Raw genomic sequence first — 17,732 nt, 5'->3', positions numbered from 1 at the left:
AAACAAGTCAAACTATATTTTATATTTGAGATTCTTCAAAGTAGCCACCTTTTGCCTTGATGACAGCTTTGCACACTCCTGGCATTCTCTCAACCAGCTTCATGAGGTAGTCACCTGGAATGCATTTCAATTAACAGGTGTGCCTTAAAAGTTGATTTGTGGAATTTATTCCCTTAATGCATTTGAGCCAATCAGTTTTGTTGTGACAAGGTAGGGGTGGGGTATACATAAGATACCTCTATTTGGAAAAAGACAAGAACAGCTTAAATAAGCAAAGAGAAACAACAGTCCGTCATTACTTTAAGACATGAAGGTCAGTCAATCTGGAAAATTTCAAGAACATTAAAAGTTTCTTCAAGTGCATTTGCAAAAACTATCTAGCTCCATTATGAAACTGGCTCTCATGGCAACCACCACAGGAAAAGATGACCCAGAGGTATCGCTGCTGCAGAGGATAAGTTCCTTTAGAGTTACCAGCCCCAGGAATCTGCAATTAACTGCACCTCAGATTGCAGCCCAAATAAATACTTCAGAGTTCAATTAACAGACTCATCTCAACAACTGTTCAGAGGAGACTGAGTGAATCAGGCCTTCATGGTTAAATTGCTGCAAAGAAACCACTACTAAAGGACACAACTAAGAAGAGACTTGCTTGGGCGAATTAACACAAGCAATGGACATTAGACCGGTGGAAATCTGTCCTTTGGTCTGATGAGTCCAAATTTGAGATTTTTGGTTCCAACCGCCATGTCTTTGTGAGACGCAGAGTAGATCCAAACTTTTGACTGGTACTGTACATGTCTCATCACAAATCTACAGTCAGTTACTTGGACTTCATGGTATAGTTCCTGCTCTGACACGCGCTTGACAGCTGTGGGACCTTATATATAAATATATATATATATTTTAAATCATGTCTAAGCATTTGATTTGGCCACATGTGAACTCCATTGAAGTTGTAGTGATGATCAAAGGAAATTGGATGCAGCTGAGCTCAATTTGGAGTGTTGTAGAAAAAGGGTGTGTATACTTGCATTCTTAAATTAAATTTTGTTCTTTCATTTTCAATAAATGTTCAGATATTTCTAAAAGTACGTTTTCACTTTGTCATTATGGTGTGTTTGTTTTAGATGGGTGAGAGAAAAAAATCTATTTAATCCATTTTGAATTCAGGCTGTAACATGTGTAAGTCAAGGCATATGACTACTTTCTGAAGCGACTGTAATTGTGTTAGACATGAATAAACAAGCCGTTTATGATACACTGTAATTACATGGCGACGAGAGCTGACAGTGACATCTCTGCCTCCTGTCACACCCTGAACTGTTTCACCTGTCCTTGTGCTTGTCTCCACCCCCTCCAGGTGTCACCCATTATCCCCTGTGTATTTAAACCTGTGTTTTGTCTGTCTGTGCCAGTTCGTCTTGTATTTTCCATGTCAACCAGCATTTTTTCCCCGTGAGCCTGCCTTTCCTATTCTCTTTCACTAGTTCACCCGGTTTTGACCCTTGTCGGTTTTCTGGACTCTGTACCTGCCTGCCACACTGTACCTCCTGGACTCTGAACTGGCTTTGACCTTTTGCCTGTCCACAACCATTCTCTTCTCTATCCCTTTTGGATTATTAATAAATATCAAAGACTCAAACTATCTGCCTCCTGTGCCTGGGTCTCGCCTTGCGCCCTTACACCTCCACAGACATTTACATTACATTTAAGTCATTTAGCAGACGCTCTTATCCAGAGCGACTTACAAATTGGTGCATTCACCTTATGACATCCAGTGGGACAGTCACTTAACAATAGTGCATCTAAAACTTAGGGGGGGTGGGGTGAGAGGGATTACTTAACCTATCCTAGGTATTCCTTAAAGAGGTGGGGTTTCAGGTGTCTCCGGAAGGTGGTGATTGACTCCGCTGTCCTGGCGTCGTGAGGGAGTTTGTTCCACCATTGGGGGGCCAGGGCAGCGAACAGTTTTGACTGGGCTGAGCGGGAGCTGTACTTCCTCAGTGGTAGGGAGGCGAGCAGGCCAGAGGTGGATGAACGCAGTGCCCTTGTTTGGGTGTAGGGCCTGATCAGAGCCTGGAGGTACTGAGGTGCCGTTCCCCTCACAGCTCCGTAGGCAAGCACCATGGTCTTGTAGCGGATGCGAGCTTCAACTGGAAGCCAGTGGAGAGAACGGAGGAGCGGGGTGACGTGAGAGAACTTGGGAAGGTTGAACACCAGACGTGCTGCGGCGTTCTGGATGAGTTGAAGGGGTTTAATGGCACAGGCAGGGAGCCCAGCCAACAGCGAGTTGCAGTAATCCAGACGGGAGATGACAAGTGCCTGGATTAGGACCTGCGCCGCTTCCTGTGTGAGGCAGGGTCGTACTCTGCGGATGTTGTAGAGCATGAACCTACAGGAACGGGCCACCGCCTTGATGTTAGTTGAGAACGACAGGGTGTTGTCCAGGATCACGCCAAGGTTCTTGGCGCTCTGGGAGGAGGACACAATGGAGTTGTCGACCGTGATGGCGAGATCATGGAACGGGCAGTCCTTCCCCGGGAGGAAGAGCAGCTCCGTCTTGCCGAGGTTCAGCTTGAGGTGGTGATCCGTCATCCACACTGATATGTCTGCCAGACATGCAGAGATGCGATTCGCCACCTGGTCGTCAGAAGGGGGAAAGGAGAAGATTAATTGTGTGTCGTCTGCATAGCAATGATAAGAGAGACCATGTGAGGTTATGACAGAGCCAAGTGACTTGGTGTATAGCGAGAATAGGAGAGGGCCAAGAACAGAGCCCTGGGGGACACCAGTGGTGAGAGCGCGTGGTGAGGAGACAGATTCTCGCCACGCCACCTGGTAGGAGCGACCTGTCAGGTAGGACGCAATCCAAGCGTGGGCCACGCCGGAGATGCCCAACTCGGAGAGGGTGGAGAGGAGGATCTGATGGTTCACAGTATCGAAGGCAGCCGATAGATCTAGAAGGATGAGAGCAGAGGAGAGAGAGTTAGCTTTAGCAGTGCGGAGCGCCTCCGTGATACAGAGGAGAGCAGTCTCAGTTGAATGACTAGTCTTGAAACCTGACTGATTTGGATCAAGAAGGTCATTCAGAGAGAGATAGCGGGAGAGCTGGCCAAGGACGGCACGTTCAAGAGTTTTGGAGAGAAAAGAAAGAAGGGATACTGGTCTGTAATTGTTGACATCGGAGGGATCGAGTGTAGGTTTTTTCAGAAGGGGTGCAACTCTCGCTCTCTTGAAGACGGAAGGGACGTAGCCAACGGTCAGGGATGAGTTGATGAGCGAGGTGAGGTAAGGGAGAAGGTCTCCGGAAATGGTCTGGAGAAGAGAGGAGGGGATAGGGTCAAGCGGGCAGGTTGTTGGGCGGCCGGCCGTCACAAGACGCGAGATTTCATCTGGAGAGAGAGGGAGAAAGAGGTCAGAGCACAGGGTAGGGCAGTGTGAGCAGAACCAGCGGTGTCGTTTGACTTAGCAAACGAGGATCGGATGTCGTCGACCTTCTTTTCAAAATGGTTGACGAAGTCATCTGCAGAGAGGGAGGAGGGGGGGAGGGGGCGGAGGATTCAGGAGGGAGGAGAAGGTGGCAAAGAGCTTCCTAGGGTTAGAGGCAGATGCTTGGAATTTAGCGTGGTAGAAAGTGGCTTTAGCAGCAGAGACAGAGGAGGAAAATGTAGAGAGGAGGGAGTGAAAGGATGCCAGATCCGCAGGGAGGCGAGTTTTCCTCCATTTCCGCTCGGCTGCCCGGAGCCCTGTTCTGTGAGCTCGCAATGAGTCATCGAGCCACGGAGCGGGAGGGGAGGACCGAGCCGGCCTGGAGGATAGGGGACATAGAGAGTCAAGGGATGCAGAGAGGGAGGAGAGGAGGGTTGAGGAGGCAGAATCAGGAGATAGGTGGGAGAAGGTTTGAGCGGAGGGAAGAGATGATAGGATGGAAGAGGAGAGAGTAGCGGGGGAGAGAGAGCGAAGGTTGGGACGGCGCGATACCATCCGAGTAGGGGCAGTGTGGGAGGTGTTGGATGAGAGCGAGAGGGAAAAGGATACAAGGCAGTGGTCGGAGACTTGGAGGGGAGTTGCAGTGAGGTTAGTGGAAGAACAGCATCTAGTAAAGATGAGGTCGAGCGTATTGCCTGCCTTGTGAGTAGGGGGGGAAGGTGAGAGGGTGAGGTCAAAAGAAGAGAGGAGTGGAAAGAAGGAGGCAGAGAGGAAAGAGTCAAAGGTAGACGTGGGGAGGTTAAAGTCGCCCAGAACTGTGAGAGGTGAGCCGTCCTCAGGAAAGGAGCTTATCAAGGCATCAAGCTCATTGATGAACTCTCCGAGGGAACCTGGAGGGCGATAAATGATAAGGATGTTAAGCTTGAAAGGGCTAGTAACTGTGACAGCATGGAATTCAAAGGAGGCGATAGACAGATGGGTAAGGGGAGAAAGAGAGAATGACCACAGACTCCCTCTTCTTGAAGCTCACTGACTGTTCAGGCAAATTAACAGGTTAGAGGACTGAAAGCACAAATCCCTCAAGCATACAGTATACTTGATGTAGATGGTAAATGTACATGATCTCCATGGAAACGCTCACCAAGCTGGAGAGAGCAGCGCAGTTACACACGGTTGATCTCAGAGAGCGTTCCCCTCCCCCTACACACAAATCAGATAACTTGTTAAATTCGCTGTAGCAGTAACTGTTTCCTCTCACAACACATCTGGATAGTCCTCAGAGGTACTTTTAATATGAGTTGCTATGGTCTCTGATACAAGCTATTCGTGTGATAATATGACAAAGTATATCCTAAACTGACCTTTTCTTTTCAAAGGAATATGTTTTAATGCATGATCAGATACATCCATCTGATAAACACGAAGCTTTTACTTTGAAAGATCACCGGAGCACATGCAACTGGTCCTCTCCACAGTCACCTTGAACTCTCCCCTTGGACACTGTCACCATAGAGTCTTCAAACCAATGATGTATATAAACTGTGGATTGTTGATGCCATTTAATGGCCAATCAGAGGCTTTGATGCCACCTGTCTGCCATATCGGCACTACCCAGAAGCAGTCGTCCATAGGAATTAATGGAATTCTACAGTATTTTAATTAAATGTTCCAAGGACAAAATTACACGTGGTTCTGTAGCTCAGTTGGTAGAGCATGGCGCTTGTAACGCCAGGGTAGTGGGTTCGATCCCCGGGACCACCCATACGTAGAATGTATGCACACATGACTGTAAGTCGCTTTGGATAAAAGCGTTTGCTAAATGGCATATATTATTATTATTATTACACGTTTTTAAGTATTTTCTGGGGACGGTAACATGAATGAATACAAGGAAAATAAAAATCATTTCTTTATGTTTAGCTCACAAAATATAATTGAAAAGTATAATAGAATAGAATAAACATGGCAAAACTAATGTAGACATTAATAAATACATTTCAACAGCTTCCAAAATATGTTTTACAATGGAGGGGGAGTGCCAAGATGGTGGCGAAGTGGCTTCAAAATGGCACCCCCTGTCAGTCATCTAATGCATTGATTCACAACCCATTCTGTTACTGTACCACCAACTGAATTGAGAACCTCTGTAATAAGCCTGATGTGCATTTTACCAGTATGGTCTCATGAGTCTTCTCAAGTACCACCTATGGATAGGCCAAGTACCTCTAGGGGTCCTAGTACCCCTGGTTGGGAACCACTTTTCTAGTGTATATATAAATTAGTGCTTCAAACACACTGCAGTGCTGAACCTCTACAGAAAGAGCAGATTCTGCAGTTTATTTTTATATATTTTATTGGGTAGCCTAGTGCAAGTTCAAATCCCCGAGCTGACAAGGTACAAATCTGTCGTTCTGCCCCTGAACAGGCAGTTAACCCACTGTTCCTAGGCCGTCATTGAAAATAAGAATTTGTTCTTAACTGACTTGCCTAGTTAAATAAAGGTTAAAAAAATATAAAAAAAATTTAACATACAAATCTACCTGCAGTGAAGCTGCTCAACATTTATATTACATTCAGTCATCTAACTAACTGTCCAGAGCAACCCACAGGAGCAACCAGGGTCAAGCGCCCCACCCAACGGCACAACGACAGATCTCCCACCAAGTGAAACGGGGACCTGAACCATCGACGTATCGGCCAACGGTCCAAGCTCCAAACCGCCATGCCACCAACCATCCAAGACCCCCCCCCCCACAAATACAAATATAATAATACATAAATAACCTCTCACCCCCCCCAAGCCACCGTCCCCCAATGCACCAACAACTAAATTAACAAATGAGAAAAAAAGGGAAACAAAACAACAAGGCCACTGTATACATTCAGTACATGTGTGGCACAGATTCTGCAGTTTCCCAATCACCTATCCTTGCCAAACAACAAAATGACCCCTTGAGGTGTACTTCAAAATATAACTTTTTGGCAGAATTATCGTGATTCTATGGGCTCCCTGCACCTGCGCTCACAACACTCCAAGCTCAGTAATACAGTGCATTCTGAACGTATTCAGACCTCTTCACTTTTCTACATTTTGGTACGTTACAGCCGTATTTTAGAATTGATTCAATCGTTTTTTCTCCCTCATCAACCTACACACAACACCCCACAATGCTCCGATCGTCTTTCCCTCGATCTTGACTAGTCTCACAGTCCCTGCTGCTGAAAAACAATCCCACAGCATGATGCTGCCACCACCATGCTTCATCGTAGGGATGGTGCCAGGTTTCCTCGAGACGTGATGCTTGGCTTCATTAGGACAGAAAATCTTGTATCTCACGGTCCGACATTCTTTAGGTGCCTTTTGGCAAACTCCAAACTGGCTGTCATGTACCTTTTACTGAGGAATGGCTTCCATCTAGCCACTTTACCATAAAGGCTTGATTGGTGGAGTGCTGCAGATATGGGTGTCCTTCTGGAAGGTTTTTCCATCTCCACAGAGATACTCTCGAACTCCTGCAGAGTGACCATCGAGTTTTTGGTCATCTCCCTGACCAAGGCCATACTCCCCCGATTGCTCAGTTTGGCCAGGTGGCCAGCTCTAAGAAGAGTCTTGGTGGTTCCAAACTTCTTCCAATTAAGAATGATTGAGTCTACTGTGTTCTTGGGGATATTCAATGCTGTAGACATCTTTGGTACCCTTCCCCCAGATTGTGCCTCGACACAATCCTGTCTCGGAGCTCTACGGACAATTCCTTCGACCCCATGGCTTGGTTTTTGCTCTGACATGCACTGTCAACTGTGGAGCCATATTCAGACAGGTGTGTGCCTTTCCAAATAATGTCCAATAAATTGAATTTACCACAGGTGGACTCCAATCAAGTTGTAGAAATTTCTCAAGGATGATCAATGGAAACAGGATGCACCTGAGCTCAATTTTGAGTCTCATAGCAAAGGGTATGAATACTTATGTAAATAAGACATTTCTCTTTATTTCTTATAAATGTGCAAAAATGTATTAAAGTGTTTTTGCTTTGTCATTATGGGGTATTGAGTGTAGATTGATGAGGGAGTTTTTTTATTGGATCCATTTTAGAGCAACATGCTGACCACACAACCCACGTTGCGTGCGCAAACATTGCAAAATAAATGTACACAGATGTTATTCAATCATTGCACCCACACTGCTCGCATGCGTCAACGAGGGTCTGAGTAGCCAGGCGCTAAAATAGAACTTGGTTCTATTTGTGACACTTGACGCGCTGCAAGTCCCGCCTCTCCCATCTCTTCATTGTTTTTTTGTAGCATACATCCACGTGGGTGATTGAAAGATGAACTGAGGTCCACACTCCTGTCCAGTTGGTGGTAATGCACCTTAAAGTTGGTTGCCAACTGCCATATAAAGTCCAAAGAAGAAGCCTGAAGGAGGAGAGATTACTAGATACAAACACTGTTAACCCTTTTATCTGTGGATTAATTGTTGGAGTAGAGGACCTTGTGTATTTCAGGTAAAATAGAACTCCAAAGTTTATATCCCAGGACAAATGAGCTAGCAACAGCAAGCTAGCTAGCTAAATTGACATAACTGTTTAATCAACATGCGTGCGAGCGGTGTGGTCAGCATGTAAGGCTGTAACGTAACAAAATGTGGAAAAAGTCAAGGGTTGTGAATACTTTCCGAATGCACTGCATATTTAAACTCACTATATGCCATTTTGATCTTTTGAAATGCATTTTCTGAAGTTCATAAGGTTCCTTAAGGAATTAATAATGGATGATTTTTGTGGTGGTGTTTATTTAATGGATTTTAACACTTTTGTAGGCTACATAGTGACACATTTTTTGTTGTTTTGGCTCTGTACTCCAGCACGTTGGATTTGAAAGGATGATACAATGACTATGAGGTTAAAGTGCAGACTGTCAGTTTTTATTTTAGTTTTTTTTCATCCATATTGGGTGAGCCGTTTAGAAATGACTTCCCTTTTTGTACATAGTGAAATAGGGGACCAAATACTACATTTTTGACTACTTAAATACACATAAACTCATTCAATACACATAAAAGAAAGGTCCCTTTTTCAGGACCCTGTCTTTCAATGATAATTTGGAAAAATACAAATAACTTCACAGATCTTCATTGTAAAGGGTTTAAACACCGTTTCCAATGCTTGTTAAATTAACCATAAACAATTAATGAGCATGCACCTGTGGATCGGTCGTTAACACGCTAACAGCTTACAGACGGTAGGCAATTAAGGTCACAGTTATGAAACCTTAGGTCACTAAAGAGGCCTTTCTACTGACTCTGAAAAACACCAAAAGAAAGATGCCCAGGGTTCCTGCTCATCTGTGTGAACGTGCCTTAGGCATGAGGACTGCAGATGTGGCCAGGGCAATAAATTGCAATGTCCGTACTGTGATACGCTTAAGAGAGCGCTACAGGGAGACAGCACGGACAGCTGAACGTCCTCGCAGTGGCAGACCACGTGTAAAAGCAACACGAACATCACACCTGCTGGACAGGTATGGCAACAACAACTGCCCGAGTTACACCAGGAAGCACAATCCCTCCTTCAGTGCTCAGACTGTCCGCAATAGGCTGAGAGAGGCTGGACTGAGGGCTTGTAAGCCTTTTGTAAGGCAGGTCCTCACCAGACATCAACGTGCCAGTCGAGGTTGTCTCACCAGGGGTGATGGTCGGATTTGCGTTTTCGTTGAAGGAATGAGCGTTACACCGAGGCCTGTATTCTGGAGCGGGATCAATTTGGAGGTGGACGGTCCGTCATGGTCTGGGGCGGTGTGTCACAGCATCATCGGACTGAGCTTGTTGTCATTGCAGGCAATCTCAATGCTGTGCATTACAGGGAAGACATCCTCCTCCCTCATGTGGTACCCTTCCTGCAGGCTCATCCTGACATGACCCTCCAACATGACAATGCCACCAGCCAAATTGCTCATCCTGTGTGTGGTTTCCTGCAAGACAGGAATGTCAGTGTTTGGTCATGTCCAGGGAAGATCCCAGATCTCATTCCCATTGAGCACGTCTGGGACCTGTTGGATCGGAGGGTGAGGGCTAGTGCCATTCCCCCCAGAAATGTCCGGGAACTTGCAGGTGCCTTGGTGAAAGAGTGGGGTAACATCTCACAGCAAGAACTGGCAAGTCTGGTGCAGTCCATGAGGAGGAAAAGCACTACAGTACATAAGGCAGCTGGTGGCCACACCAGATACTGACTGTTACTTTTGACCCCCCCCCCCATTTCTGTTAGTCACATGTCTGTGGAACTTGTTCAGTTTATGTCTCAGTTGTTGAATCTTGTTATGTCAATACAAATATTTACACGTTACGTTTGCTGAAAATAAACGCAGTTGACAGTAAGAGGACGTTTCTTTTTTTGCTGAGTTTACAAGTGAATTTGTTTGAGGGAAAGAGTAATACAGTGCCTTCAAAAAGTAGATAAGTACTCACCAAGGGCGCAACTTTGGTTTTAGAAGTGGGGTGAACGTAACTTATTTTTTGTGTATATATATATATATATGTGACTTGTTTCAGGAAACTAGGCATATGTCGCGGGTAACTACTTCAGAGGAGAGCCATTTGAACCTTAACATTTTGGGCAGAAATGCCTTCTGGAACATTTGAACTTTAATGTGCATTTATAACAAACTTGTGTGCCATCTGTAAATACGAATACAATTGTTAAATTACGATCCTAGTTGGTTTAGCCACAGAAAAAGCCAACAACCTTCCCGCTAGCCATGATTGGCTGAGACAATGAATGGGCTGGATATGCCGAGAGTTGAGTTTGGATTGGTCTGACATATAGCACGCTTCTGTCTATTTGATCTGGTCAGTATGTGTAGGTAATTCTGTCTAACGAAGATTATTTTTTAAATATATCGCATTGTAGAACTGCTTAAGCGTTGCTCTCCACCTTCTGGAGGACTGAGTATTGAAATCAGTGGTATTAGAGTATGATACCTAAGGAGATGGAGAAAGCACCTGTCTCCACATTACATCTTCAAACTAAGGTCAACCATGGTGTCCATGACAGGGAGAAGTGTACATCCATGATGTATATGAGTAAAATAGTCTAGCTAGCTACATTGTCAGATATATGTTTCTAATTTCGGCAGAAAGTCGTTTTCATTTCAAGTTAAAGTGCACTGTTAGCTAGCTAGCTAACGTAAGCTGGCTGACTCACTAGCTAATGTTACGTGTATGATCTTATTATTCATATCTCAGAGCCTTTTGCTTGGCTAGTTATAGCCTTGAACCTAGTTGCTAGCAACCTGCAGATTCATGTAGGGTAGTAATGTCATTAGTTGAGATTATGGTTCATTGTTTACCTAGTTAGCTAGCTACATGTCTTAACAAAAGACTCCACTATGCAAGTAACCCTTTCAATAGAATGTCACAACTATTGATAGATGTAGCTGGTCAATTCTCTCTGGCGATCTTCTCCAATTTCAGAGCACTCTCGTCTGAGTGTGCCAGAGCAGAATAACTGACGAATTTACAAACACTCAATACCCATTGAATATGGTCGGTGTCACTAAACGTTGGCAAAAAAGTGTAAATTGTTGCCAGCAGCACAGTTCCAGTCACCAATGCTCTGGATAACATAAAAACACCTAACCAGCTCTGCTAGTGTTAGTAAAATGGTCAGTGAGATGTTCCCTTATTTGTGTCTGGAAGTAGCTAGCAAGCTAGCCAACACTAGCAAGTTAGCTTGGGTGCTTGACTGCAGTTATGCCAGAACGCTCAGATCAACCCTTAATCAGATGGGTGGTGCTAAAGCTTAAGAGAGTGTGAACGATTGTGAATGGTTGTAGACAAAGAAGAGCTCTCCAGTAGGTACCAAAATATTCAAAGGCCATTTTATCAAAAGTGAGGTGACAAGTTTATCAACGTTCAAAGCAGAATTTCTTTCCCATTGTTCTTCAAATGCAGTGTATGATATACACTTTTGTAGCTCTGTGTTTCTGATTTTATCCAATGTAAAAAACACAAATTCAAATTCTGCTACATAAGACTGAATCAAGGCGGTCGGTCACATTTTTAAACACTCCAAATAGTCTACCCGACCTCTTTGGAGGCGTCGCATGGTCTTAAAGCACACCAGTGCCTTGTTTGGTATCACATTCTAATAAAAAAAATGTGGGGGGGGGGGGGACAAAGATGCAATTTCAGAATGTCCCCTCCATCCCCCATGAAAGTTACGTCCCTGGTGCTCACACCCCTGAGTCAATACATGTTAGAATCCCCGTTGGCAGCGATTATCGTTCTGGGTACGTCTCTAAGAACTTTCCACACCTGGACTGTGCAACATTTGCCTATTATTCTTTTCAAAATTCTTCAAGCTATTTCAAATTGGATGTTGATCATTTTGAGACAACCATTTTCTGGTCTTGCCATAGATTTACAAAACAGATTTAAGTCAAAACTGTAGCTTGGCCAAAATTTCACTGTCATCTTTTTAAGCAACTCCAGTGTAAATTTGGCCTTGTGTTCTAGGTTATTGTCCTGCTGAAAGGTGAGTTCATCTCCCAGTGTATGGTGGAAAGCAGACTGAACCAGGTTTTCCTCTAGAATATTTCCTGCGCTTAGCTCAATTCCATTTATTTGTATCCTTAACTCCCCAGTCCTTAACGGTTACAAGCATACCCATAACATGATGCAGCCACCGCTATGCAAGAAAATATGGAAAGGTACTCAGTAATGTGTTTTATTGGATTTGCCCCAAACATAACACTATATTCAGGATAAAAAGTGAATTGCTTTGCCACATTTTTTGCAGTATTACTTTAGTGCCTTGTTGCAAACAGGATGCTTGTTTATTACTCTGTCAATTAAGCTAGTATTGTGGAGTAACTACAATGTTGTTGATCCATCCTCAGTTTTCTCCTATCACAGCCATTAAACTCTGTAACTGTTTTAAAGTCACCATTAGCCTCATGGTGAAATCCCTGAGCGTTTTTTTCCTCTCCGTCAACTGAGTTAGGTAGGATGGCTGTAGCTTTGTAGTGACTGGGTGTATTGATTAATACACTATATATACAAAAGTATGTGGACACACCTTCAAATTGGTGGATTGAGCACACAGCCATGCAATCCCCATAGACAAACATTGGCATTAGAATGGTCGTACTGAAGAGCTCATTGACTTTCAACGTGGCACCGTCATAGGATCCCACCTTTCCAACAAATCAGTTTGTAAAATTTCTGCCCTGCTAGAGCTGTCCCAGTCAACTGATTCTTTGCTTCCAATTTTGTGGCAACAGTTTGGGGAAGGCCCTTTCCTGTTTCAGCATGACAATGCCACGTGCACAAAGCGAGGTCCATACAGAAATGGTTTGTAAAGATCGGTGTGGAAGAACTTTACTGGTCTACACAGAGCCCCGACCTCAACCCCGTTGAACACCTTTGGGATGAATTGGAACGCTTTGGGATGAATTGGAACGCAGACTGCGAGCCAGGCCTAATCACCCAACATCAGTGCCCGACCTCACCAATGCTCTTGTGGCTGAATGGAAGCAAGTCTCCGCCGCAATGTTCCAACATCTAGTGGAAAGCCTTCCCAGAAGAGTGGAGGCTGTTATAGCAGCGAAAACCTCTCTGGTCTTTGTGGTTGAATCTGTGTTTGAAATTCACTGCTCAACTGTGGGATATTACAGATAATTGTATGAATACTTATTGACTCAAGACATTTCCGTTTTTTTAATGAATTTGTAAAAATGTCTAAAAACATAATTCCACTTTGATATTATAGGGTATTGTGTGTAGGTCAGTAAAAAACAACTCAGGCTGTAATCAGGTGAACATATAATTCATTTCTTCCTGGGAATGGGACCTCCTGCAAGTGTGTGCACCGACATTTGTTATGGGCCTAATAATAGAATTACATATAGAATCCCTATTGAATCAATAGGATCTCTGTGGGCCTAGTTGTAAAAGATTTGTCATTTAACTTTTAAAATGTATCACCTTTTATTGTGGCATAACCACAACAGGTCATGATGTTTTCTTTGGATTGTCAAACAATGACTTCAAAGGACTATATTTCTAGTCTCCAAACAGTGGTGAATGGAAAGATACAGGAATCCAGGCTGTATTACATCCAGCCGTGATTAGGATTCCCATAGGGCGGCGCACTATTGGCCCAGCGTCGTCCGGGTTTGGCCGGGGTAGGCCGTCATTGTAAATAAGATTTTGTTCTTAAATTACTTGCCGAATTAAATAAAGGCTAAATTAAAAATTAAACTAATACAACAAGGGGTGTGAATACTTTTTGAAGGCACTGTATGTCACCCTCAGGAACGTGGAGTGCATCTGCAGGTCTTCCTCCCACACCAGACGCCTTTTCTCAAACACAGGCATATCATCCATCACCTCTGACACACAACACACATACACACACGCATTGAAATAGTGGAACACTCCTAATAGTGTGTGTGTGTGTGTCTGTGTGTATCTGTATGTACCTGTGTGTATTTGAGGCAGGAGCAGCAGGAGCGCTCAGCTACATCCAGTTGGCCAGGTGCCTTAACAGGAAGAGGATATGACATCACACAGGGAGAAATAAATGGTGCAGGCAGGGTTATTGTAAAAGTACTATGTGATACCTGCCGGTGGAAAAAAGGCCATATAAATTTGATTGATTGGTTGAATAAGTAGAAGCAAAGTCCTCTAACCCGTCAGGTAGGAAGTAGCACTTTAAACACCTCCACTAACGTCTGCACCCCAGGTCCCTCTAACCACAGATAGACCACACATTAACCACTCAAGATGGTCCATACACGGTCAACTCAAACAACGGAGAACCCAAACTTCATAGACAAGTGAACACAATGTTATCTCTCACAAAAAAGAGACACTTTTATTGAGTCGGGCAGACTAAAACAACTGACACACGCGAGCACATACAGACACATGTGTGGAGGTAGGGATGTGTGTCCTGGTCAAAGAAGAGGAAGGTCATGTTTTGCGGAACATTTTCCTCAGAAAGCATCATGTGAAGCAGCAGGTTTGAGCCTTCACACACTTACCCCCTCAGAGAGGACAGAGGGTACGACCCAGTTGGCCTAAATAGGACTATACCACCAGTAGTAGACCTGTGCCAAAGTCGCGATAATACCTTTTTGATAATACTGCAGGCCTATTCACCACAACCACAGTAGCTACATGACAGAACCCTTAGTTTCTCTCCCAAGAATTACAGTGTTTGGCCACAAATTATTTCTACACGTTATTACAAATAATCATTTTGACCACATTTTTTATTCCACACCCAACCTCCCATCCCATCCCATCCCATCCCACAACCCCACCCATCCAACATGTCTCCATCCAATGTATCCATCTAACTTTGTCCCAGAAGCATTTAACTATAGGGCAGTCCCACACAGTGGCGGTTGGAGCACTTTAAGATGAGGGAGGATACATATTTTTTTATGAGCATGGCCATATTCCTATTACAGCATATTGGATGACTGTCATTCATATTCCTATGAATTAATGATGCCTATGAGTGAAAGTTTGCCTATGGTACTGAAAGCAATGTAGTAAAGCTCCATAGTTTGCTGTGCACCATTAAAAAGACCTTCAATGTCTTGATGAGTGATCCGTTCCTGCTGCACAGGTTGAGAAAAGTTTGAGTAATCAGGGTGACAGACATTGACACATTCAGATCTACGGTAGGGTGTAATCATTAGTCCAACAGTTGCAAACAACAGTTTCTATTGGACAAATTCAAGTATGTTTATCCCCGGCTTCATTCTGTTTGCTTCCGTTTAAGAAACAATTTAACAGAATCTGTAGAATGAATACACCCCCGATCACAAACAAAACCAGTTCACTTTCATAGCAGCCACATGATCACTTTGCTTGTTGTAATTCCTTTTCACACCTACACGCTCTCCTCCTCTCACCTGTTCCATTCACTTGTGGAATTCAGTGCACGACATATCATCACTCTGTGACCAGGCAAAAAAAAAACATTTCCAAGCCAAACCTTCATATCATAACCAGTAACCGCTACACACAGCCTACATTGGTGTCACCATATTAGCTAACGGCAAGTCAACATAACTACTAGAACTAATGTGTTAGTAAACCCGCTTCAATCATGCAGTACAGTGTATAGTTAGCAAGCAGTTTAACAGTTACACCGGTGTGCCCCAGTAGCAATAAATTAACACCAAAAGCTTACCTTGGCTTGGAAGAGTTCCAGTGTTGGATAGTCAGAGCCATCTAGGTAACATAGCATCCTTCTCTGTTTGAGCTGGGTGTTTGAGTAGGCTGAACTAGCTAGCTGCATTCGCTAGCTAAGTAAATGAAAGTGAACCAGAAAAACAGCCGATATGATGCAAAATGCCTCATACCTGCTGTATTTATGTATTTTCAAAGTTAAAGATCTTGAAAACTTGATTGCTGACATGCATAACATTTTCAAATCAAAATTATTTGTCACATACATATGGTTAGCAGATGTTAATGTAGCAAAATGCTTGTGCTTCTAGTAATATCTAACAAGAAATCGAACAATTTCACAACTACCACATTATACACACAAGTGTAAAGGAATGAGTAAGAATATGTACATATAAATATATATGGATGAGCGATGGCCGAACGGCATAGGCAAGATGCAGTAGATGATATAGAGTACAGTATATACATATGAGATTAGTAATGTAGGGTATGTAAACATTATATAAAGTGGCACAGTTTAAAGTGACTAGTGATACATTTATTACATCCCATTTGTAATTATTAAAGTGGCTAGAGATTGAGTCAGTATGTTGGTAGCAGCCACTCAATGTTAGTGATGGCTGTTTAACAGTCTGATGGCTGTTTTTCAGTCTCTCGGTCCCTGCTTTGATGCACCTGTACTGACCTCGCCTTCTGGATGATAGTGGGGTGAAAAGGCAGTGGCTCGGGTGGTTGTTGTCCTTGATTATCTTTTTGGCCTTCCTGTGACACCGGGTGGTGTCGGTGTCCTGGAGAGCAGGTAGTTTGCCCCCGGTGATGCGTTGTGCAGACCTCACTACCCTCTGGAGACCCTTATGGTTGTGGGCGGAACAGTTGCCGTACCAGGCGGTGATACAGCCCGACAGGATGCATTTCGATTGTGCATCTGTAAAAGTTTGTGAGTGACAAGCCGAATTTCTTCAGCCTCCTGAGGTTGAAGAGGCGCTGTTAGTCTAGCCTACTATGCGCCCTGTCCCTCTGGCCAGATTAAAAGAAGCAGTCATTTTCTTTGTGAGAAAATGTGAATGAGATCAAATATGGTTTATATTCAAACTTGGGCTGAATAGGGTACCTAGACTTTTTCTATCCAAAATGATTAACTGGAATGAATCAATAAACACAATAGCTGACATAGACGGAGTTAATTAGGCCTACAGTTCTATAGGCCAGGACTACAAGCTGCAAACCTGCATAAAGCAAGCTCAGCCTTGTTTCATTGTCCAATCATGTTGCTTTCTGTGTCTGTGCATAAGAACCCCCCCCCCCCCCCTCCAGTCCTACTTTAACATAGGTACACCCATCTAGTACTGGGATGGACCCCCTTTTGTCTCCGGAACAGCCCGAATTCGTCAGGGCATTGAAACGTTGCTCAATTGGTATTAAGGAACCTAACATGTGCCAGGAAAACATTCCCCACACCATTACGCCACCAGTCTGGATGGGGCCATGAACTCATGCTGCCAAATCCTGACTGTGCCATCAGGATGACGCAACAGGAACCGGGATTCGTCGGACAAGGCAAACATTTTTCCACTCCTGAATTTTCCAGTGTTGGTGAGCCACTGGAGCCACTTCTTCTTGTTTTTAGCAGATAGGATTTGAACACAGTGTGGTTGTCTGCTGCAATGGCCCATCCTTGACAACGATCGACAAGTTGTGCATTCCGAGATGCTGTTCTGCACAACACTGTTGTACTGCTCCGTTATTTGCCTGTTTGTGGCATGTTTTATTAATAAAATATTTAAATACATTTTGTCACTAAATTTTTTTTGAATTTCATATTTTTAATTACATTTTAAGGCAACAAAATGTGAAGACCATCTCCCAGTGTGCTCTCCACCCTCCTCTTCGTTTACATTCTAAACACTAGAAGCTGGTTGGTTTAAATCTTAATAATTCTAAATATACACAGTTTACAACAACAAAAATCCTAATTTGAGTTGCACCCCCTTTTGCCCTCAAAACAGCCTCAATTCTTTGGGGCATGGACTCTAGAAGGTGCCAAAGCGTTCCAAAGGAATGCTGGCCCATGTTGACTCCATGGGGCATTATC

This window comes from Oncorhynchus gorbuscha, linkage group LG22, assembly GCF_021184085.1.
Source record: "Oncorhynchus gorbuscha isolate QuinsamMale2020 ecotype Even-year linkage group LG22, OgorEven_v1.0, whole genome shotgun sequence".
Classification (NCBI taxonomy): Eukaryota; Metazoa; Chordata; class Actinopteri; order Salmoniformes; family Salmonidae; genus Oncorhynchus; species Oncorhynchus gorbuscha.
Note: the sequence above shows the minus strand (reverse complement) of the source record.